The sequence below is a fragment of the Ursus arctos genome, unplaced genomic scaffold, assembly GCF_023065955.2.
Source record: "Ursus arctos isolate Adak ecotype North America unplaced genomic scaffold, UrsArc2.0 scaffold_4, whole genome shotgun sequence".
Classification (NCBI taxonomy): Eukaryota; Metazoa; Chordata; class Mammalia; order Carnivora; family Ursidae; genus Ursus; species Ursus arctos.
Window position 1 is genome coordinate 85,760,924 of NW_026623056.1, and position 22,699 is coordinate 85,783,622.

The following is a 22,699-nucleotide window of genomic DNA, read 5'->3' on the forward strand; positions in this document are numbered from 1 at the left end:
GGGGATGAGGCCCTGCAGAAATAATACACTGCACACGTTCAAATGTGCATGCTACGCCTTGGGGATTTGCAACCTGAAGAAAATGGCCGAGTTATTTCTGAAGCTGGAAAAACGTACAGAAAACACATGCTTCTAAAAGGGGAGAGTCATGGAGTTAGGAGAAAGGGATGACCTTGGCTTCTATGAGTCTATGCTCCTACTTTACTTTCCTTAACCAGAAAAATACTTTTGTGTAATGATACATTTATCTTTTAATTTTTATTGAAATTCAATTTAATTTATATATACTGTGTTAATAGTTTCAGAAGTAGAATTTAGTGATTCATCAGTTACATATAACACCTGGTGGTCATTACATTAAGTGCCCTCCCTAATGACATCCTCCAATTATTCCACAACAGCCAAACTATGGAAAGAGTACAGATATCCATCAACAGATGAATGGATAAAGAAGATGTGAGATATATATATAAAGGAATATTACTCAGCCATCAAAAAGAATGAAATCTTGCCATTTGCAACGAAATGGATGGAACTAGAAGGTATTATGCTAAGCAAAATAAGTCAGTCAGAGAAAGACTATCTTATGAGTTCACCCATATGTGGAATTTAAGAAACAAGACAGATGAAAATAGGGGAAGGGAAGGAAAAATAAAATAACGAAATCAGAGAGGGAGGCAAACCATAAGAGACCCTTAACTCTAGGAAACAAACTGAGGGTTGCTAGAGGGGAGGTGGGTGGGGGATGTGTCATGATACATTTAAAGCCCATAAGCAGAAAAACCTAGCTGTGCAATAATCAGCAAGAGATACCAGAGAACATATACTCTCGCATTTGCCTCACTTCCTCGTGAGAGAAGCCACTGGCTCCACGTTATGGAAGAGTCAAATGCGTGTCATTTGTTTTAAGTTTTTCAAGATTTTGACTGAATCTAATCAAGGCATGAGGAAGGGAGTCAACTACTCCCGAGGCAGATACAGTCACAGTCTTGAGGGGCGCACACACCTAGACATCTGCTCCTGACTTGCTCTTGGCTCAGCCTCATGCCGGCAGCTGCACTGGCCACTCCCCCAGGGAGATCCCACAGACCCCCAGCCTTTGGTGCCAGCCCATCCTTCCCTGTGTCCCTCTCTCCCCTTCCTCTCCCCTTCTCCTCCCAACCTTCTCAGCCATTCTCTGCTAGACCTCCATTAGCGAAGTCATAGTCCTCACCTAGAATGTTCATAGTCCTTGCTGGAATATTTTGGCATATCCCTGCTTAAAAGAACTCTGTAACTCCCCTCCCATACAAGATGAAATCCAAAGCTCTCCAATGTGAACAAATAAACAAATCATAAAATGGGCAGAAGATATGAATAGACACTTTTCCAATGAAGACATACAAATGGCTAACAGACACATGAAAAAATGTTCAAAATCATTAGCCATCAGGGAAATTCAAATCAAAACCACGTGGAGATACCACCTTACACCAGTTAGAATGGCAAAAATTGACATGGCAAGAAATAACAATTGTTGGAGAGGATGTGGAGAAAGGGGATCCCTCTTACACTGTTGGTGGGAATGCAAGTTGGTACAGCCACTCTGGAAAGCAGTGTGGAGGTCCCTTAAAAAGTTAAAAATTGAACTACCCTATGATCCAGCAATTGCACTACTGGGTAGTTACACTAAGATACAGACGTAGTGAAGAGAAGGGCCATATGCACCCCAATGTTCATAGCAGCATTGTCCACAATAGCCAAACTGTGGAAGGAGCCAAGATGCCCTTCAACAAATGACTGGATTAAGAAGATGTGGTCCATATATACAATGGAATATTACTCAGCTATCAGAAAGAACGATTACCCAACATTTGCAGCAACATGGACGGGACTGGAGGAGATTATGCTAAGTGAAATAAGTCACTCATTTACTCTACATATTTTTTAATTGTAATCATAATAGGTAAGAACTGGTTATACCACATTTTCAATTAACATTTTTGTGTGTAGCCCATATTTATAATGAATGTTATAATGATATGATAATTATGCTGTTTACCCATGAAGATAAACATTTTTCCACGTATTTTTTAAAATGTGTACTTTTTTCCCCTTGTGAACTATTCTTTCTCTAATCATCTCTTTGAGGCCTTAATAATTATCTTGTACATGTTATAGAACTCTTCCTTGGCTATTTCTGTGAATTTTTTTCTATTCTATTTCTCAATTATCTCACCCAGTAAGTGCCTAACATTGTGCTGAATACAAAATGGGTGTGACATAATATTGTCGATTAATCATTTTAAATTATTCACCCTACCAAGTGACGAAGGTTAGCATCACCACTGATAAGTCATATTGATATTGTGTATTCCTGACATGATGCGATGAGAAAGGCACTTCATCTCTACGGTATTCTTCCCCAAACTCCATCACCCCAGTCTAATCATGAGAAAATAGGAGACAAACTCCAGTTGAGGGACATTCTATGAAAACCTTAACCAGTACTCTTCATCAATGTCAAGGTCATAAAAGACAAGGGAAAACGGAGAAATTGCCACAGATTGGAGAAGACTAAGAAGATAATGACTAAATGCAACATGGTGTCCTGGAGTAGATTCTTTATAGAAAAGGAACATTAGTTGAAAAAGCCAATAAAATCAGAATAAAGTCTTAATACTATTGTACTAACATCAATTTCACAGTTTCGATCAGCATCATAGTTAGATAATATACTGACAGGAAGGGAAGCTGGTTGAAGGGTATATGGGAACTGCCTGTGCCACCTTCCCAACTCTTCTATAAATCTTGTTATTTCAAAATAAAAAGGGTTTTTTTTTCTTTAAATGATTCACTCTGGATACATGACTAGAGTCACTTCACAGAAGGTCACGTTTTTACCCAACACAACCTTAGCTCTTTCATCAACAACTTCAAATGACAGAATAAAGGAACTGTTTACTGGCTTCATAATAAATGAGAAGATAGCTAAGACCCAAGCAAGTATGGTGTATTGGATGTGCGTTTGCCAAGTTGGAAGAGAGATCAGAAACATAATTAGGTCATTAAGACAGGTCGAAATCACCTTTCTAAGGCAGGAGAAGTAGACCAGACAAGCTAAAGACAAGTTCCCCCAAAGCAGCATGGTGTGCTGGAAACAGCCAGGTTCTGAAGCTGACCCCTGGCACGGCCCATCTCCGGTTGGTTGGGGACCTGAGGAAAGTAAACAACCTTCCAGAGTCTTGGCTTCTTCAAACTTGAAGTTGAAATAGTAACATTTCTTTCATGGGGCTCTAGTGTAGGGGTCAGCAAACTTTTTCCATGAGACAGGAAATATTTTATGTTTGGGGTCAGATGAGCTGTGTGGCAGGTGTTCAACTCTGCCAACGCACCTTGGAAACAACCATAGACAATACAGAGTGGCCAGGGTCTTAAAGAAGATCTTCACTGGGGAGGAAGAAGAAGAAGGAAGAGGAGATTGATAACTTTCATATGCCACAGAATTCCCCCAAACCAATGCCAGGATGGTGGCAGAAGTAGTGTTGCGTACAGAGCCCTCTATTTCTAAATGCAATATGGTTCATGTATTAGCACCCTGGGAATACAGGAGCTGTAACATGTGTTTGCTCTACTATTTTAAAATAGTCAGTACAATTACAGGAGGAAAATAGATGGGATGGATGGAACTCGAAGGACATATTACTTGCATAGATAGGAAGCTAGTGCCTTGTACAAAGCAGGTGAAATGCACTGATGTGTAAGTAAACTAATGTGTTAACTACAGGCAGTGACTAAAACATCTGGCATAATCCAGAAGACATGCTGTGCTACATAGCAATAATAAGTTAGCCACATAGAACATGTGAAAGATAGAATAGATTGAACTTATTATCTTAAAAGGGTGGTAGAACAGACAAGTGTTACCAGTAGATAAAATGGAGCACAAAGATCAAGTCATAAGATTCAGATCAATGAAACCTCCAGGCCAATAGCTTTTTCATCCCTAAACTGGCCACTCACTGATGATATCCATTATGGTCCCATTCTGGCCCATATGTGCTCTGCCCTCAAAAAACACACATTAAACCCACAACCACCATATTATTTCTATAACAAATTACCACAAAACCTTGCAATTTAAAAGAACTAAATTTATTACCTTACAGTTCTGGAAGTCAGAAGTCTAATGTAGGTACGACAGGGCTATAACCAATGTGTCGATATGCCTTCATTACCTTATGGTGGCTCCAAGGAAGAATTTGTTCCCTTGGTGTATTAGTTTGCTAGGGCTGTGTAACAAAATACCACAGACTAGGGACTTAAACAACAGAAATGTACAGCCTCACAGTTCTGGAGGCTGGAAGTCCAAGATTAAGATGTCAACAGTTAGATTCCTTCTGAGGCCCTTGAGGAAAGGATTTATTCCAGATCTCTCCCTATTTTATAGATGGCCATCTCCTTCTTGTAATTTCACATCATAATTTCCTTTGTCCTTGTTTGTTCCCAAATCTTCCTCTTCTTATAAGGACATCAGTCATATGGGATTAGGGGCCACCCTAGTGACCTCATTTTAACTTAATTTCTTCTGCAAAGACCCCATCTCCACACATGGTCACATTCTGAGGTACTGGAGGTGAGGACTTCAATATATGAATTCAACAGGGGTGAGGGACACAATTCAGTCCATTAACACTAGGCTTTTCCAAATTCCAGAGGCCACCTGCATTCCTTGGCTCATGGCTCCTTCTTCCATCTTCAGAGCCAGCAGTGTAGCATCTTCAAACACACATCTATCTCCCTGACTCTGCTTCCATTATCACATCTTAACTCTGACTTCCCTGCCTCCCACTTTCCCCAAAAGGCCCCTTGCCATTACATTGGGCTCACCAGATAATCCAAGATAATCTCCCCATCTCAAGCTCCTTTATCACATCTGCAAAATTCCCTTTGCCAGGTGGGGTTACATATTCACAGTTCTAAGGATAAGATGAGGGCCTCTTTGGGGGCCAGCATTCTGCCTAAAACAGTCACTCAGCATTTTAATTGGTGACCTACAGCTATTGTCAGGTATCTTCCCAGTACATCAAACGTGTACTGGTTAAAGTACCTCCTACTTACTGATCCCTTGTTTAACCTCAGCTCTAGTTCTTATAACTACATCGTTGGCAGGGAAGGCTGATTCAGCAGATAGTCAAAACTCAGCCCAGGATTCTAGAATCCTGGAAGGATGGTCCTGTCATCTCACAGGCACTGGACCACAGGTACATTCATTACCCCATCAATTTCTTATTGCTTTTCACGGTAAGTTTTGAATTTTTTTGTAAACCATGTGATTTGAGCATCTCATTTTGGTCTGTGAACACTTCTGTTCCATGTCAGCTAGGATAGCTTGCCTGGTGGGGTATTAGAGGTTACCAATACATCAAGGTCATTTTCCACACGTCATCAGCTTTCATACAGAAGCAGACTTTTTAGTCAAGAGACATGCTGAAATTTGATGGAGGAGGGTAAGGTCTAGGATGTGGGGCTTGGGCTCAGAGAGGGTAGTCTTGGGTAGAACCCAACAATGAGCAGCCCACCGTCCATGAAGTTCTCAGCATCAGAGGACCGGGGGGTGACAGAGCATCCACTATCAAGGAGAAGGACACTGTAGGCCAACTTCCCCTAAGCACGTTGCCCAGACCAGCCCTGCTTACACAGTGCCCGGGGCTCATGGCAGGCCAGATTCCAGGAGCATTGTGTCAACTTGCTTTGAGGCAGTTAGACACACCAATGAACTTGGAATAATGTGGGAAATCTGACAGCCAGGACATGAACAGGAGGGCAAGGAAAGGAACAGCGAACAGAACTCCTGTTTCCCCTTTAGTGTTGTCTCTGAGCTATGACTTTCATAATTTGTGGAATCCAAAGCAGAAAAAGAATGTCAAAAGATTCGTACATACATAGGTTTAAAAAAAACTTTCTGCCTTTTTCCAAATATCAAAATACCAAAAACAGAAATATTCCAGATTTCAAAACGGAAATACATGCTTAATTTAATTTTTAAAAAAGGAATGCCGTTTGAAAAACATTAAGAGGTGTTCTTCTTATACCAAATGCTGAGTCTAGAAATAGATTTTTACTTCAAAAAGACTTTAAAAAGTTAAATGAATATCCTTTTCATTCAATGTCAGTCTTTTAAAAGTTAAAAAAGAGAGAGAGCTTTTCCCAATAGTAATTATCACTGGACTGCTTTCAAACCCCTACATTTTGGATTTCTTATTAAAACGGAATAAAATGTGTCCTGCCTAGTGAAAGAATATGGAGAGTTACAAGGACCATGCCAAAAACCCTTCCCTTTAGATTCCAAAGCAGGATAAGCCTGAACACATGTGGGTGTGTCATCTACGTTGAGCCCACCACAAAGACTGGAATCAAGAGTTTCATTGAGCAATGGGCATCATTAATAATGCATAGACGACCGCTCACCAGTCTCTCCAAGTGACAGAAGACATATAAACCTTATGAAGCTCAGTAGAGCTTCATACCCTAGCCTTATAAAAAGCAGCCTTTTCTGGTAGAAACCTTCATAGTTAAGCTTTCAGGAAATTAATGATACAAGTATAAGGCAAGGAGAAAAATAGCTTATTTCCAAAGCGGAACGATCTAGGTTTCCTGCCACTGACATTGTTTTATATGAAGAGATGCTACGTGAGAAATACTTGGCAAAATGCAGATACAATCCTAGTTTCAGAGCTCCCTAATCTGACCCTGAATTGACAACCAAAAGAATAAAGAATTCTTCCTGAGAAAGGTTGCATTTGGCTTCCATATCAAGAATACATTTGTTCTCCCCTTAATTCCAATTACAGATATTTATTCTAAAGAATTAATCAGAGATGTGAGGAAAAAATGCATATATAACAATATTTAGTTCAGCATCAACTCTGAAAGTAAAGAATTTGAAACAACGTAAGTGTCCATCAGTAGGAAAACAATCAAATAAAGTGAAGAAGGTAAAAACTGGAATAATATACTGCCTTTAAAAACAGGGTTTTTGAAGACTATTTAATGCTGTGGGAGTATGCCCAGGGTATAACGCAATATGGAAAGAAGGATATAAAATCATAAATACTGATTTCAATTTTGTCTCTAAAACGGTTAGAATTATTATTTTCATGATACTTTGCTGTTTTTTCCAAATTTTCTACAATGGAAAAGTATCACTTCCATAACCCGGGGCGGGGGGGAGAATATATTATTCAAAGAAATGGATTTATCCAAAGAAAACTGCCCCTTTCCAGCGCTACTATTTTTACAGTAGCCCAGAGCGTGGATGGAGAGATGAGTACAAGGAAGGCTCCCGCCACCACACCCTCCAAACTGTTTCCACCCAAGCCCCTGCAAGGCTTCCCCCTGGTTAAGACGGCGTCTACACCCCCAGGGGAAACACTACTGCAGCCGCTCTAGAGAACCAGCCCAACTATAACTTTATGGTTACACTGATGGTTCAAAGTCTGACCACAAAGCAGTGTTAGCAGTGAGTTCTGTCTATTCAACAACAGACGGATCCCGCCCTCCATTCCTGATATTCACAGATAAGCAGTTCAACAAACGCGCCATCCGCCCAAACAAGACTTGCAGGGTTCCCGCACTGTGTGATGACACATAACGCGATGTCCAAGTGTGTGTGCAACATGTGGGGGAGACAGGAGACGGAGAGAGGTGGGGGAAGGGGAGGGGTGGCAGAAAAAGACAGGAACGACTGAAGTCTGCGCCTGGCTAATCTAAAAAGTCTGAAAAGTCACTAACCATAAAATCAGTTAGCATCTCCAGGATGGGGAGGAACACATCTCGAACCCTGGCTAAAAGGAGAATAGCCCCTCTGTTTCTTCTTCCAGCCACTCAACATGAACGTCACCAGCTTTGTCTTATGCTTCTGTGCACACAGTAGTCTAGAGCACTTGAAACTGGTGCCCAGTAAAAAGGGAGCATTGAGTTGTTCTTTCAACAGGATTGCCTAGCCTGACTGCATGCATAGTCATCTGCATGCATTAACAAGTACACGGAATAGTGGAGATCTGGCATGGGTATAGAGAGCCATCTAGTGGCCGCTTGGGTAAAAAACAGGGCAACACGGCCTACACAGGAAGCAACGTGTCATCTTCTACCTATGACAGTATTTTGTATTTTATTTGATAAATAATTACTAAGCACCTAATGTGTCCTAGGAACCAAGCTAAGTTTGGGGAAATGCAGGATCAAGACCCAAAAAAAGGAAGAATTTCTCACAATTTGTAAATATATCTCATTAGAAAATATCTCCTTTTGTTGTCTCTGTTTATGAAAGACAAAACAAAATCCCACGTTCAAAACAAAACATCCCGGGGCGCCTGGGTGGCACAGCGGTTAGGCGTCTGCCTTTGGCTCAGGGCGTGATCCCGGCGTTATGGGATCGAGCCCCACATCGGGCTCTTCTGCTATGAGCCTGCTTCTTCCTCTCCCACTCCCCCTGCTTGTGCTTCCTCTCTCACTGGCTGTCTCTATCTCTGTCAAATAAATAAATTAAATTAAAAAAAAAAAAACCATCCCTTGGAGGAAAAGCAGGTTATTTGCTTTCCTCTTTCAAGGCAAGTATTTTCCAAAAGCTCTAGAAATTGAAGAATATTCTATGTCGGTAATTCCAAATTTGCAATACAGGCAACAGTCTTTTTCTTTGATTTTTGTAACAATTTCCCCATATTCCCTCTCCCAACCCAGAGGGCTGAGCAATATAGAAATATTGCTTTTAAGGTGATTGTAAGTGAGTTTTATTCAGATAATTTTAGAAATTACTTCCATAACATTCTTTAGGTTCATTGGTTCAAATATCAGGCTCACAAACTCACTAAAAGCAAATATCAACTGCAAAATTCTAAATTTCAGTCCCCATAATACTATCAATAATTTGTGTACAGAAACTTTTCTATGCTAAGAATGGAAAAGTAGGGGCACCTGGGTGGCTCAGTTGTTTGAGCGTCTGACTCTTGGTTTCCACTCAGGTCATGATCTCGGGTCATGAGATCATCCCCACGTCAGGCTCTGTGCTGGGTGTGGAGCCTGCTTGGGATTCTCTCTCTCCCTCTCTCTTTGCCCCTTCTCTCCCTCCCTCCAAAAAATAGAAACGTATTTGTGTGTGTGTGTGTGTGTGTGTGTGTTTAATCCTTGACTACCTATCACCACTAAGAAATAATATATGGAAATTCTGGGCTGTATTTCATTTTCAATTATATCATAATATATTGCATATGTAAATGGCACATTGCAAATCACACCATAATATGTTCCTTTTATGTTATAAGGGAAAGAAAATACTTTAATTTCTGTGCACTGAGCACTGGAGAGGTTTGTGAGCACTCTTAAGGAAAAAGGGTCAATACCTTTCTTCCAGGGAAGGTTGATGACAACACACATCACCAGATCTTCTAAGACCCAGCGAGGCAAAGCAACTCAACTGAAGGCTTATCTTCTGGATTGTTGGTGAATAAGAAATACAGGATATGCCATTTATTTTAAAACCAAAGACTAAGAAACATGAAATTATTCTGCAAATACGGTAAGTGAAAATAGGCTTCAGTTCTACATTATGCACATTCCTGGGACAGATGTGATGGGATGGGAGATCAGGGAGAGAGTATATGAATGAATGTGGGCCTTACCGTGTGCCATGTGCCCTGAAGACAGCATGCCTGTCTCCGGAAAGATCTCAACCCTGTAGGTTAAAAGGACAAGTTAAATTTTAATTTAAAAATACAATACACTGGGACACTGGGGTGGCTCAGTCCGTTGAATGTCTGTCTCTTGACTTCAGCTCAGGTCATGATCTCAGGGCTGTAAGACTGAGCCCTGCATCAGGCTCTGTGCTGGGCGTGGAGCCTGCTTGAGATTGTCTCTCTCCCTCTTCCTCTCCCCTTTCCCATACCTGGCTCACTCTCCCTAAAAAAACAAAAAATCATTTTTAAAAAATGATAAACTGTTGCTACTGATACCCTCCTGTCCTCCCTCATTTCCTTCCCAAATCATCAGGGTCTGTTCCATGAAGCCTCCCACCACCCTCCAGCCCAGAGCAGGGCATACACGGAACCAGCTGAAACTTGGTGACTTGTTTCACAGCCCTGCTTCTGTAGGCCAGCAACCCTGGAACAGCTCTTTCCAGACCTGCACGACAGTGGCCCTGTGGCACGTGCCCACCTGCAGAAAAGCCAGGGTGGGGGGCACACATTTCCTGCCTGCCACAGCCCTTTCTTCTCAGCCTGGTATAGTCAGGGCTCTGGAACAGCTCTCCTGCCACCCTCTCCTTCCTCATGGTTCTGAATACCAGCACCATGCCAAGCTGAGCCTGCAGAGGGGATGAACTGGGGTCAAACAGGTTTGACCCCACGCATGCTCACACACACACATGCACACTCACACACACATACTTGTACGTCTTCCCATCTCACTACACACACAGGTCTTTATAGTGACCATTTTATGAGACAAATGAATAAAAGTCAACTACTGTTATAAAGCCAAGCTTGCTCACCCCTGATGTAGAAAATCTTGGCTGCCCGAAGAGGAGGCCAGGTCAATAGTGCCTGGTCAGAAGAAAGGACTGTGTGCTTCCAAATAAAAAACACCCAGAGAAATTACAAAGAGAATCACGGTAATTAATCAAATTGGAAGACTTAGAGTGAAAGATAGAGAGGATTTTAGAGAAATCCTTCAGACAGGATTTCCCTGGTGCCTCCATTCACGACCACGGACGTACATCCATGTTGGGACAGACCAGCAGCCCAGGCGCACCAGCATCAGGCAGCCCCAGCTCTCCCCCAGTCAGGACGGTCATGCTGCCCACCTCCACGCCTGCACCCACACCCCTCAGCCTGGCAGCCTGCCGTAGGGTGGCCATCGCCTCCATAGCCCAGGACGGACCTGGTTTACACCTGTTGACCTGGCGTACGTATTGTTAGCATCCTCATTAATTCTGAAAAGAGTCCCAGTTTGGATAATAAATTTCATGGCCACTTATTTTGGGGGACCTTTCTCCCCACAAACATACCTTTCCTCTCTGCTCACTTGCCGTCTGCTGCAGCATGGGACGTTGGCACTCGTGTGTTCCCAGGAGTGTGCCCTGGCCATCTCCACGGTTCACAGGGGCCAATGGGGACGCCTTCTAGACCATGCACTGGTCAAAAAAGGTAAACAGCTCACATGTGCCTTCTGCTCTCTCCCTTTATCCTTCAAACAGAAGGAACAGGAATCACATCAGATCTTCACGTGCAAGTACATTCAACAGGAGGGACAATCTAATGTATTGGGTCCTCTCAACTGATCCATATTAGAAAGTAATTATCTGTAAGTTACGGAAGATACTCAGTCATAAGTAATAATTTGTGAGACCTTTCAGAGAGCTTTCACTCAAAATGTAAATGGGAAGAAATTCAGTAACATCATTATGTGCTCCTAACCATTAGTGACTCAGGAAGGCAGCAGAGCAGAGCTCAGATGAACACCGGAACTGACATGTACATGTAAATAAGTCTAATTCATAATGTCACCATCACTCTGCCAACTGTGGCCGGGTACCTCCCACCGCATGGCGGACACCCAGCAAGTGTTTGCTGACTCAGGTACTCCCAGAAGGGAGCCCACTGCTCCCACCATGTTTGCAGGCAGCCTCACCAGGGTGGCAAGCTCGGCAGCCAGTCGGACACACCTCTCTCCAAAACCTGGCTCCTGCCTTTTAACCCTTCGACTTCAAACAGTCTCTGGACCATGCTCCTTACTCTGTGAAGTTGGGCTAACAGTACCGACCCCATAGCACCCTTAATAGAGCACGCTGAAAGTGTCGAACACAGTGCCTGGCATCTAGTAAGCCTTAAGTCCTTATTTTTATCTGATAAATACACGTCGTGTGTATTAAACGCCAGGCCCTGTTCTAAGCACTTTACAGATATTAATTTATTTAATCTTCGAAACAACTCCCCGGTGGAGATGCTGGGTATTAGTACTAACCCCATTTTACAGATGAAAACTGCCCAGGGTCCCACTGGCCACCATCCAATCAGTCCGGCTGCAGAGTCTGCCCTCTCCACCGCTGCGCTAGGCTGCTGTTCTACTTGGCTACATCTGTTGGGCCCAACATGGAACCATGAGAGCCCACTGAGCCTCAACGGGGCTGAGGTGGAAGCCCTCGGGTAGCATCTGGCATGTACACTTGGCCACAAGGACAGCCGCTGTCACCGTGACACACCAGGACGGTGACCCGCTGAGATACTTGATAGCCAGATCATTCCAGCTTAACCCCAGATGGGTCCTGCATTGTCTTCTCTTACTTTGGAAAAAAATGCCTTCTCTTTGTTTTCTCCTTTGCGCTGATCTGAACCGCCTGGCGGAGAAGATGAATCCAACACCAAAGGGTTCTCCAGGTAAAGAACTCATGCCAAGTTATTCCTTCAAAGGGGAAGCATTTTAAAGGATTCTGCTGCTTTCATTTTTAGAAAGGACACATCACTCAAACCGCACTGTAGAAATACATGGAGTTGGAAAGCACCGTTTACTGACACCCTTGAGCTCACTCAGGAGAGTTATGTTCCCCAAAAAAAGACAGAAGGGAACCCTAACCTCCAACACCTCCGAGTGTCGCCTTATTTAAAGACAGGGTCTTTACAGAGGTCATCTAGTTAAAATGAAGTCGTTAGGATGGGCCCTAATGCAAGAGGACTAGTGTCCTTATGAAGAGGGGAAATGTGGACCCAGACAGGGACACACCCAGGGAAGACGATGTGACAAGACAAGAAGAAGACAGCCATCTACAAGCCCCAGAAAGAGGCCTGGAACAGCGGCTTTCCCCATGGCTCTCAGAAGGAACCAGCCATGCTGGCACATTGATGTCGGGCTTCTGGCCTCCAGAACCAGGAGAGAACAGAATCCTATTCCAGAAGCCATGCAGGGTGTGGTACTTTGTAAGAACAGCCCAAGCAAACTAAGACAGATTTGGTAGCAGGTTTCTGAACTCGGACAAAGAACAGAGGGGCACCCAAGAGACACGCATATGAGCAGATATTCAGTGAGACAAGGGGCAGAGACAGGAACCGGTGCCCCCAAGGGAGCCAGCAGATTCCTGTGCTTGGCTGTGGTAGTGGGTGGGAGGTGTTCACATGATCTGAGCACTGAGGATCACTTGTCCAGCAGAGCCAGGAGCAGTCCCCCTATGGTCCCCATCAGCACCCCCTGACCACCCAGCCCACGGCAGGCAAGCCCCTTGCTCTAGCCCTTGCATGTAGAACCCTGTCTCTTTATGTGACTGGCCTGTAGGTCTGTTGGTGCCTACTTGATTCTGATCTGGGTCAGCTCCTAGAAGGGACAGGCAGATGGTGATGTGGGTTGTCCTCCGTTTAGATTCACCCTTCACCTAAATGGCAGAGGTATAGCAAATGGAGCCAGTTGAACCAGAGGGTGTTACCCTGTAAAAGGAGAACACCTTCTCCAAAAGTCCAGTCTGCCTTTGTCCTTGACCTCAAGCCTTGCCTAATAATATGTAACAATATGTAACATATTGTCCTGTGTGCCCCCAAAGCCTCTGTGCTGCCTTTGACCCCCTGTCTGACCAACACACCAGTCTGTACTTTTAAATCCTAACGCTCTGCATCCTTGGTGATTCCTGATGCCATGAAAGAGAAGACACATACAGGGGTTTGCGGCTGGTTTGAGCTCTGGAAAATACTGCATTACATTCAACACCAGCTTGAGCTGAGCCCTCCAAATTTGGAGGAATCACCTCTCTTACTAACGTGTAATCACTTCTATGACCTACAAAAAAAAAGAGAGAGAGAGAGAGAGAGAGAGAATGTACAGGATGTAAGTAAGAAAGAAAAGAGGCAGTATCATATATCTGACTACAGTTTTCGTAATATAAAATATGTAGATCTGGATTCCCTTCAAACATCTCTCATCCTGCAGATGAAATATAGATGCCCTTATTTTTAATAAACAAAGGGGAAAAGGATCCTTTAGGTGATGCTGGCTTGGAAGCCTGAAATATCGAGCCATGCCTAGGATCAAATAATCTTAAATTAACCACTTAAAGTCTTAACAATTCCTAGTGTAGTCAAAGAATATTTAATAACATGAGGGACACATCTGTACATAAATATTGAAAGGAAGGACACGGGATTCAAAATTATATATAATGTAGCATATATATATGCACACACAATGATCTTACATATGCATTGAAAAAAAAAGGAAATACTTCAAATAATGACATTTATAGCTGAGTAATAGATCCCAGGTAATTTCTGCACTTTCATGTATTTTCCAAATTTACTATAAAATGAGTTTGCGGGGCGCCTGGGTAGCGCAGTCGTTAAGCGGCTGCCTTCGGCTCAGGACGTGATCCTGCCGTTATGGGATCGAGCCCCACATCAGGCTCCTCCGCTATGAGCCTGCTTCTTCCTCTCCCACTCCCCCTGCTTGTGTTCCCTCTCTCGCTGGCTGTCTCTATCTCTGTTGAATAAATAAATAAAATCTTTAAAAAAAAGAGTTTGCATTACTTTTTTCATCAGAGAAAAATATTCTAGTATCCCAACCATTGATCAATAATACATATACTTTATAAGTATGGGAATACTGATTACTTTTTACATGCAAGAGACGTTAACCCATTAGGTAACATTTTATAGCCAAACTCAAAAGTCGTTACAGACTGTGTACCAGAACACCCGGAAGGCACAAAATACACACCTGTGATCAAAAATTAAAGAAAATACATGAGTTGTTATTTGAGCAAGGATAGCTTTCAGTACCTGACTGTTTCTGTTTGCTACTAGAAATATACCCTCTTCACTAATGTCCTCCTTTGCTTTCTGTAGGTGTATAAAATGACAGCTTAGGTGGAAATCAAACCGAGTTCAAATTACCAATACTATGTGTGCGGCTGGAGGTCAGAATTGCCTTCATAAAGAGTCCTAAGGCACAAAATGAATTTCTATTTATTCAGCATTCTACCTCCAATCTCAGCTAACAAAAACAAGGAGAAAAAAGCAGAAATTAAGATTGTAAGCGTCACAATGACACTATGCGTGTGTCCTCAGGAAGACATTTCAGCTGAGAGATAAAAAGCTTCCAGATGCTTTTCTCTGTGAGCTTCTGGCAACCATAGATATTCTTAGACTGGGGATGTGCTCATTACCAGCCCATGGACTCCAAAACTGGGAAGGACTCAATGTGAAAGGATGAGCTTGAGGGCAGGTTTGTGGAACCAGAGCTAGGGACAGGGAACTCAACTGCACTCTAACAGAAATCATCCTGGTTTATGCTTCTGAAGTTAATTTAACCTAAAAATACATTCTTCTTTAAATATGAAGCACATGGGTCTATAATGGGTATCCTGCCTGGCTTCCCTTCATCTTCTATAACAAACTCAGCCTAAATGCTCTCTCTGCCTAGTCCCTAATCAATTCTGGCCAAGCAAGCAGGAATGCAATGGCAAAGAGCTCCAGTACATCCCCGCCCAGTCCTCTCCCCATCCCCTTGTGTCACCAGACATCCATGAGACATTGTTCAAAAGTGGCAGCGGTTTCTAGAGGGAAAAAAAAAAATTACTTACTTGCAGAAAAGGTCCAAGGAGGGAGTGGTTCATGTTTTGTGTTGCTTTCCAGACCTAACCCCCTTGGGTCTTTGCCTAACAGAAAAGAAAGAATGAAATATTCTGGGAAATATCAGCAGTGGAATCATTAACTCTTAGGCACAGTGTCCTAGAGACCCACCCTTACAGCTCTTCAGACAGGAAATAACAATACCATTTCAGGAAATAGCAATGAACTTAGTAACTTAGCATTTCCTGTAAAGAGGGTAGAGGAAGAGAGAAATGACATGTTAAACTTGCAAAACTTGCAGGGTCTCACATGTACCAATTCTTACTTATGTAAAGGCTTCAAAAGTCAACCCCAACGGGAATACTGAAACGTCACCAGTTGAGATGAACGTACTTATGGAATATAGTTCTGTCACACTGATCCTTCCAAATGCCATCCAAGTTTCCCACAAGGATTTTGGAATATGTCATATAAACCAACAATGGCTCGACAGTAGATATTTTTGTTGCGTTGAAGGGTTTCTCATTCAGGTAAGGATCAGACAAAAGCCTTAAACAACTGTTTTAAACCTGTCTGCCTTTTTTAATGGAAGTCTTCATTTACAAAGGTGAAGTATGCTGTTTTTCATGACGGCTTTGTTGCCACCAACAGAAATTCAAAGTAGAGCTCTGAAGGTGAATCAGGTGGGATTACCTACATGCTGTTCTTGGAATTCAGCTCAGCTTCTGGAAGAATTGCCAACTATTCTCATATTCTGTTTTCCCGGACAACGTAGTCTGTGTTCAACAGAAAGCCATGAAATTCCAAAGCAGCCATTCGACACAGCAGACCCTGTCCTGTCTCTATGCAGGACACAGCTACATTTGAGTCCACATCTTAAAGAAATAACATTATCATCATGTAAACTGGAATAGTTCCAGGACGCAGGCGTTTGTATTCCTGCCTTGCGTTTCACTGAAACCAGGACACGGAGCTCATACTTGCAGACAAAATCAAATTGGCTTTGACCCTCACTCCTACCAAGTTCACTGACACTCCAGGAAGGCAGAGAGTTGCCAGGACGAAACCAAAGAACCTTCTGGCAACCCTCAAATCCTGCTCCTGATAGTGACATATACCAAATGAGCCTGAGAAATGTAATTCATCTGAGGAATGCACCTGGAAAACAGCAATATTATATCCACCAGGGGAACAGTGTTCCTGGGGATTAGTGTGAGCTCTGAAACTTGAGGCCCCTGGTGCTTTCATAATTGCTATCCCAATTAATGTAACTGCAGATACCGTTCTTCTGTTCCCAGTTACAACTGTGCCCTGTTCCCCTGAAGCCCACAAAGCCATTTGCTTCAATACTTGCCTCTGGGTGGGAGTCTCAAGGCTGACGACCCTTCACATTAACCTATCATCTACCTACTGTACAAGCGTGCTTTCTTTGCATTTCAGTCATACCCCTGACCTTGGAGGGGATGGTGTAAAGGGGAATGCCTGATCAACTTTCCATTTATAAACCAATTATTTTACTATTGGCACCTTCATTCTGAAATCACTGACAGAAAATCTTTTACAAAACAAAATGTAATAAATGAGAAATCGATCGGATTTTTTAAAGTTTGCTTTGAACTCAGCCATTAACAAGAGATGTCCTTTAATAAGAAAAGTCTCTCTGTAGAAGTTAGTCCACATCAGAGGCCAGCGGTGCCTCTGCTGAGGGAGATGTGGCCACATCCAGTCAAGGCATAGAACCTCTTTTTCATTCATTTGTAATTGAATTAACAACGAAGCTATTTTTCTACCTAAAAAGGGGGAAGGATACTTTCATGTAAAACTGCACCAAAAGTTCATGCAATGTCAATGAAGGACAATATTTTCTGCTCCCACTGCAGATTCGTTGACCTATGACCCTCCCAGACACTCTTCCCTGAGGGCAGCTCAGCTGCCTCCTTTCTCTCCTGCAGGTCTTCATTCAAATGCCACCTTCTGGGTGAGGATTTCCCAAACCACCCTCTTGATAACTGTAGAGCCCCTGCCCCACCACACCCAACTGCTTTCTCTATTCAACTTTCCTTCATAGCTCCTCTATACTTGACAGTCTTTACATTGTGGCTGGTCTTTTATTCTTATTCCATGTTTCTCTGTATAAGAATGGAAGCTCCATGAGGACAGGGAGATAGTAATGACACCTAACCAGAAACCACCATAGGGCACTCAGTAAATACAATGATGCAAAATGCTTAAAATGGAAAGTCAAAATAAAATTGCCCACCATGAAAAAGTAATCATCACCCTTCTCTCCACTAAGGTAGATAGTACAATGAAGCCATTGTGCAGGTGAACCAAGGACAAAAATAGGAAAAGAAAACTTGCTCATGCCCTTGCACACCAGACACAAAGCCTTGTATCTTCCATTCCACTTTGGAGCCCTGACTCCAGCAACAGCCATGATCTCTGTGCACACCTCCACCTGATAGACTCTAGAGAGAAGCAAGAAAATATTTCCTCTGGTTTCCAGCTTGCTTATTGAGTCACTGGTCAGTTGTTCCCAGGGCCAGCTTCATAAGAGTGCCCTCAGAAAGACTCCCATGTTTGGTTTAATGTTCTGCTGTCAATGTCTTGAAATTCTTAATAATTTCACCTTTGAATTTGTGTTTTGTAAGTGAAGTCCAACGGGACAATGAAGAGTAGAAGTGAGCAGAGAAGATTCATGAAATGAAGGGAAAAGCTTCATATTTTACTGCCTTTATCAGCTCTTTTTGTCTACCTTATTCAACAAGCAGTGCACAGGGCCCCAACAATTATGTAGTTGGCCCCGACTGTATCCATGTTATTTCTGGAGGGCAACAAAAACTTTCTATGGTGGCAGAAGGACATTTATCTCACCATGTGTTCTCCCAACTTGAAAGAAATATGGTCATCTTTTTGGCTAATAGTCACCACCACCACAAAGCTCAGATTCAATTACACCAGAAATTAAGGAGAGTAATTGAGGCAGTGAGTTACTTTTCAAAGGAAAGAAAAAGTAGAGAAAATTATTTTATAAAAATAACTATTGGAAATTTTAATAATAGCAGCTTGGAAACTATTTTATTGTTTGGAAACTCTTCAAAAAGTTATTTAGTGAAATCATAGGACAATATCACTACAAGCGCACCAGGTATTAAAAGAAACTGTTGAATCCACTTCTTCCCCGGGGGAAGAGTGGGGACTAGTAAACATAACCCAAGGCTTCTCAAATACTGTAGAGAATTTGGCCATTCAACAATGACACAAATTAAAGAAAGGCAAAGTGTATCTTTACTTCCACAACTTTCTAATTTTGAGAAAACTCTATGAACCCACAGGTTAAGTTAAAATAGAGAAAATTTAAATGAGCTGCTGAAAAATAAAAGTTAGATGGGTCATTCATAAACTAACTTATCATGACATCCAAGTTTGGTAACTTCCAAGTAAACTTCCAAGTAATCAAATAGTTCAACCGCATAATCCCAAAGGTATAATATTTTCGTAATCGGCCAGACCTCCCCTATTTCTTTAACTCTACTATTCTATATAAGAAGATATAAGATGTGGTATTTACCCCAAAGATACACATGTAGTGAAAAGCAGGGGCACCTGCACCCCAATGTTCATAGCAGCAATGTCCACAATAGCCAAACTGTGGAAGGAGCCAAGATGTCCTTCAACAGATGAATGGATAAAGAAGATGTGGCTCATATATACAATGGAATATTAGCCATCAGAAAGGATGAATACCTACCATTTGCATCGACATGGGTGGAACTAGAGGGGATTACGCTAAGTGAAAGAAGTCAAGCACAGAAAGACAATCATCATATGGTTTCACTCATATGTGGAATATAAGGGATAGTGCAGAGGCCAATAGGGGAAGGGAGGGAAAATGGAATGGGAAGAAATCAGAGAGGGAGACAAACCATGAGAGACTCTGGACTCCAGGAAACAAACTGAGGGTTACAGGAGGGGGTGGGGGGTTAGGGTAACCGGGTGACGGGTATTAAGGAGTGCATGTGATGTGATAAGCACTGGATATTATATGCAGCTAATGAATTGTTAAACACTACATCAAAACTAATGATGTACTATATATTGGCTAATTGAACATAATAAATAAATAAACAAACAAACAAACAGGATATAAGATCTGGGAAGTAAAATCAAACACCTCCAGGGGCCAGACACATAACACCTTTGTGTGAATCAGGCTAGATACAGGGCAGTAGGAAAGGTAGGCAAGTGGGAGTTCCATGTCTCTCTTCTAAAGAGGATTTTTTTAAAACAGGGGCCTGCATTAGTCTAGGTCTTCTGAAAAGCAAAAACCAAGTGGGGATGACATGTACAAGTCATTTATTAAGAGAGCTGCCTTATGAGAGCCACAGGAGGCTCCAGGAGATGCTGTAGGGGAGAGGAGGAAGGAAGTTCAAGGGGATGCCTTATGAACTGTAGAGCAGTTCTACAGAAGGTTGGGCAACACTACTGGGGAGGGCTGGAGGCACAGTCAGAGGCATCCCATCTTTCCCAGAAATGGAGCTGCCTCTCTGTCCCACCTGAGCAAGGGCTCAGTCATGGGAAGGATGGCCTCAGTGCCATCAAGCGATGGATTTCAGAGCACTAGCAGCTGGGGCTATAGGTTAATTCCCAACCTTACCATTGAAGATTTGAGCCCATGGCTGCCATAGTGCCTATAAGATATGCCGAAAGGCCAAGAGTTTGAGACTCTGCCTGAGCCTCACTAAAGTTGCATTCTTCATCTTCTTGACATTGTTCCCTTGATAAACCTCGGTCATCTTTCTGTATGCCTCTACCAATAACTTGAGAGTTTGGTCATCCACCACCCCGTTCAGAGACACTGAAAAGATTTATTAGTTGAAAAATGGGTCTTGCGTTGCTAGAGCAAACACATTTTCAAAACAAGCTGTCATAACAGATCTTTTGGACGTCAGTCACTGGAGCTGCCTTCAGGCCACAGAATTTGGCAGGTGTTCAGTTTGCTCCATTTCCCAAAGAGGTCACTGTGCCTCTTGCTGAATATGGTTCTATGGTCGGATAAGTTGTGCAGAAACAAACAGCACTTTTTTAACTCATCAATTGTATAGTTTCTGGAACATAAAGGAATTTCTCATCTTCTCCTTTTTATATAGTCAAGTGTTCCCCTTGGGAAAGTCCCAATTATCCCTCGGCTCCTTCCACAGATACCAGAAACAGCATCAGTGTTATATTTTAGAAATTGGGAAGACAAAAGCCCAGCACCAGCACACTCGGGGCCCGTGAAAACTCCAGCAGCAGCGCTGCCACATGGCAGGACCAAATGTACAATGGCTGCATTCCCCAAGGTGGCCTCAAGTTACCGAAACCATTCTGTTGAACGCTGAAAGAAAATAAAGAAAAAGGGTCCCTGCAAATACCGAACCAGTGATGAGAACAACAATGACAGTCCTCTTAAAAACACAAATGGAAAATGAAACACAAGGGAAGATTAACAGCTAAGCCCTCACAGGGGGAACCAGAAGAAAAAAGACAACTTTGTTGTTGACTGGTCCAAAATACCACCTGAGAAAGCAGACTGCAATGGGCTCATCAAGGGGAAACAACAATCTTCCTCTTCAAGAGTAGGCAGAGAATGGATCTAATAAAACCATGCCCTGAAAACACATGGTGTGTGTTTTTTGGAAGGAGATGTGTGGAGAAATACTTCGTCAAGAACTAATGTCGTATGTAGAAAAATAAAGAACGTCAGACTCATAAGTGAGCAACATTTTACTGGTATTGTTAACCGAGTCTGTAGTCCTCTAAAAATGCAATTGTGACGTAATCTGTGTACTGCCTTTCCAGATCATTAGTCACCTACCAGGAAGTCCAAGAATCCCCATGTTCAATGTGTCCCCCAACGAACACCCTGACCTAATGTTTTTTTTCTGGAAATGGCAGCCCATCCGTCCAGTTGTAATTACCAGAAATTTATCCATTTGGACAACTTTTCTCCTTCACCCTTACACAACCCATCATCAAGACCACGTGGCTTCACTTTCTCTTGAATCTATCTACTTAACCCTAACTTCCATCCTGGTCCAAACGAAGGTCACTCTTCGCCTACTCTCCAGTGATAGCACTCCAACTAACTTGACTCTTGCTGCACACCCCCACCATTCTCCAAAGAGCAGCTACTGATCTTCTCAGGACATAAATGGGATCATGCTGCCCCACTGTAGTCTCAACCTCTCCAGTGGCTTCCAGTTCTGCTTTATTACAAAGACCCTCATCCTCAATATGCCCCCCAAGATCCTGCATGTCTGCACCCCCTCCCTAACATGTCCACCCATGTCCTCTGCCCCCGACGCAGCAGCAGCACTGCCTTCTTTGAGTTCTTCAAATACTGTATTCTTTCTTGCTGCAGAGACTTTGCAAATACTGTTCCTTCTGCCTCTGCTCCCTCTGTTCACCTCTTACCCCCTACATTTCCCAAAGTTCAGTAGCCACTTCCTCAGGAAAGCCTTCCCTGATATGTCCTCAACTACCCCATCCCAGAATAACTTACATCCTTTTTTCACATTTTTTGTAAGATGCTTGCTGTTTTAGTGTCCTTATGGGGTGATCTGACTAATGTCTGTCTTTATAGCTAGAGTGAGAGCAAAAACTATGTCCGTTATCTCAATTATTTCCCTTACAGCTAGCCCAACACCTGACACACAGATGATAATTATGTTGGATGGTTGGGTGGATGGGTGGATGATTTCTAAGCACAGGAATATTGTAAATCCATAAACCAAATACATCTTTCTGGGACAGAAATAAGTTTTAAATCAAGATAGATATTAATGGGTAAGTATACTACATTTTCGATGTTTTAATTATTTTGAACAGGTAATACATTCACATGTTTCAAATCTAAAAAATACCCACTGAGAGGGGCACCTGAATGGCTCAGTTACTGAAGCATCTGCCTTCAGCTCAGGTCATGATTCCACGGTGTTGGGATCAAGCCCAGAGTCGGGCTCCAGGGTATCTGCTTCTCCCTCTCCCTCTGCCTCTCCCTCTGCTCACTCCCTCTCTCAATCTCTCTCTCTCAAATAAATAAATCTTTTTTTTTAAATACCCACTGAGAAGATTCA

At 42.7% G+C, this 22,699-nt stretch overlaps 1 protein-coding gene across 1 annotated transcript in view; it reads right to left on the reverse strand.

The window, feature by feature from the left end:
- Nucleotides 1–22,699, reverse strand: part of SETD4 (SET domain containing 4) — a 184,343-nt gene that overhangs the window by 54,319 nt on the left and 107,325 nt on the right. Inside the window, exons 15-17 of the transcript XR_008957322.1 lie at nucleotides 15,593–15,667; nucleotides 11,042–11,220; nucleotides 9,660–9,712 (exon numbers count right to left, since the gene is read on the reverse strand). The gene's annotated coding sequence lies outside the window, so the exon portion shown is untranslated. The remainder of the gene's footprint in view (nucleotides 1–9,659; nucleotides 9,713–11,041; nucleotides 11,221–15,592; nucleotides 15,668–22,699) is intronic.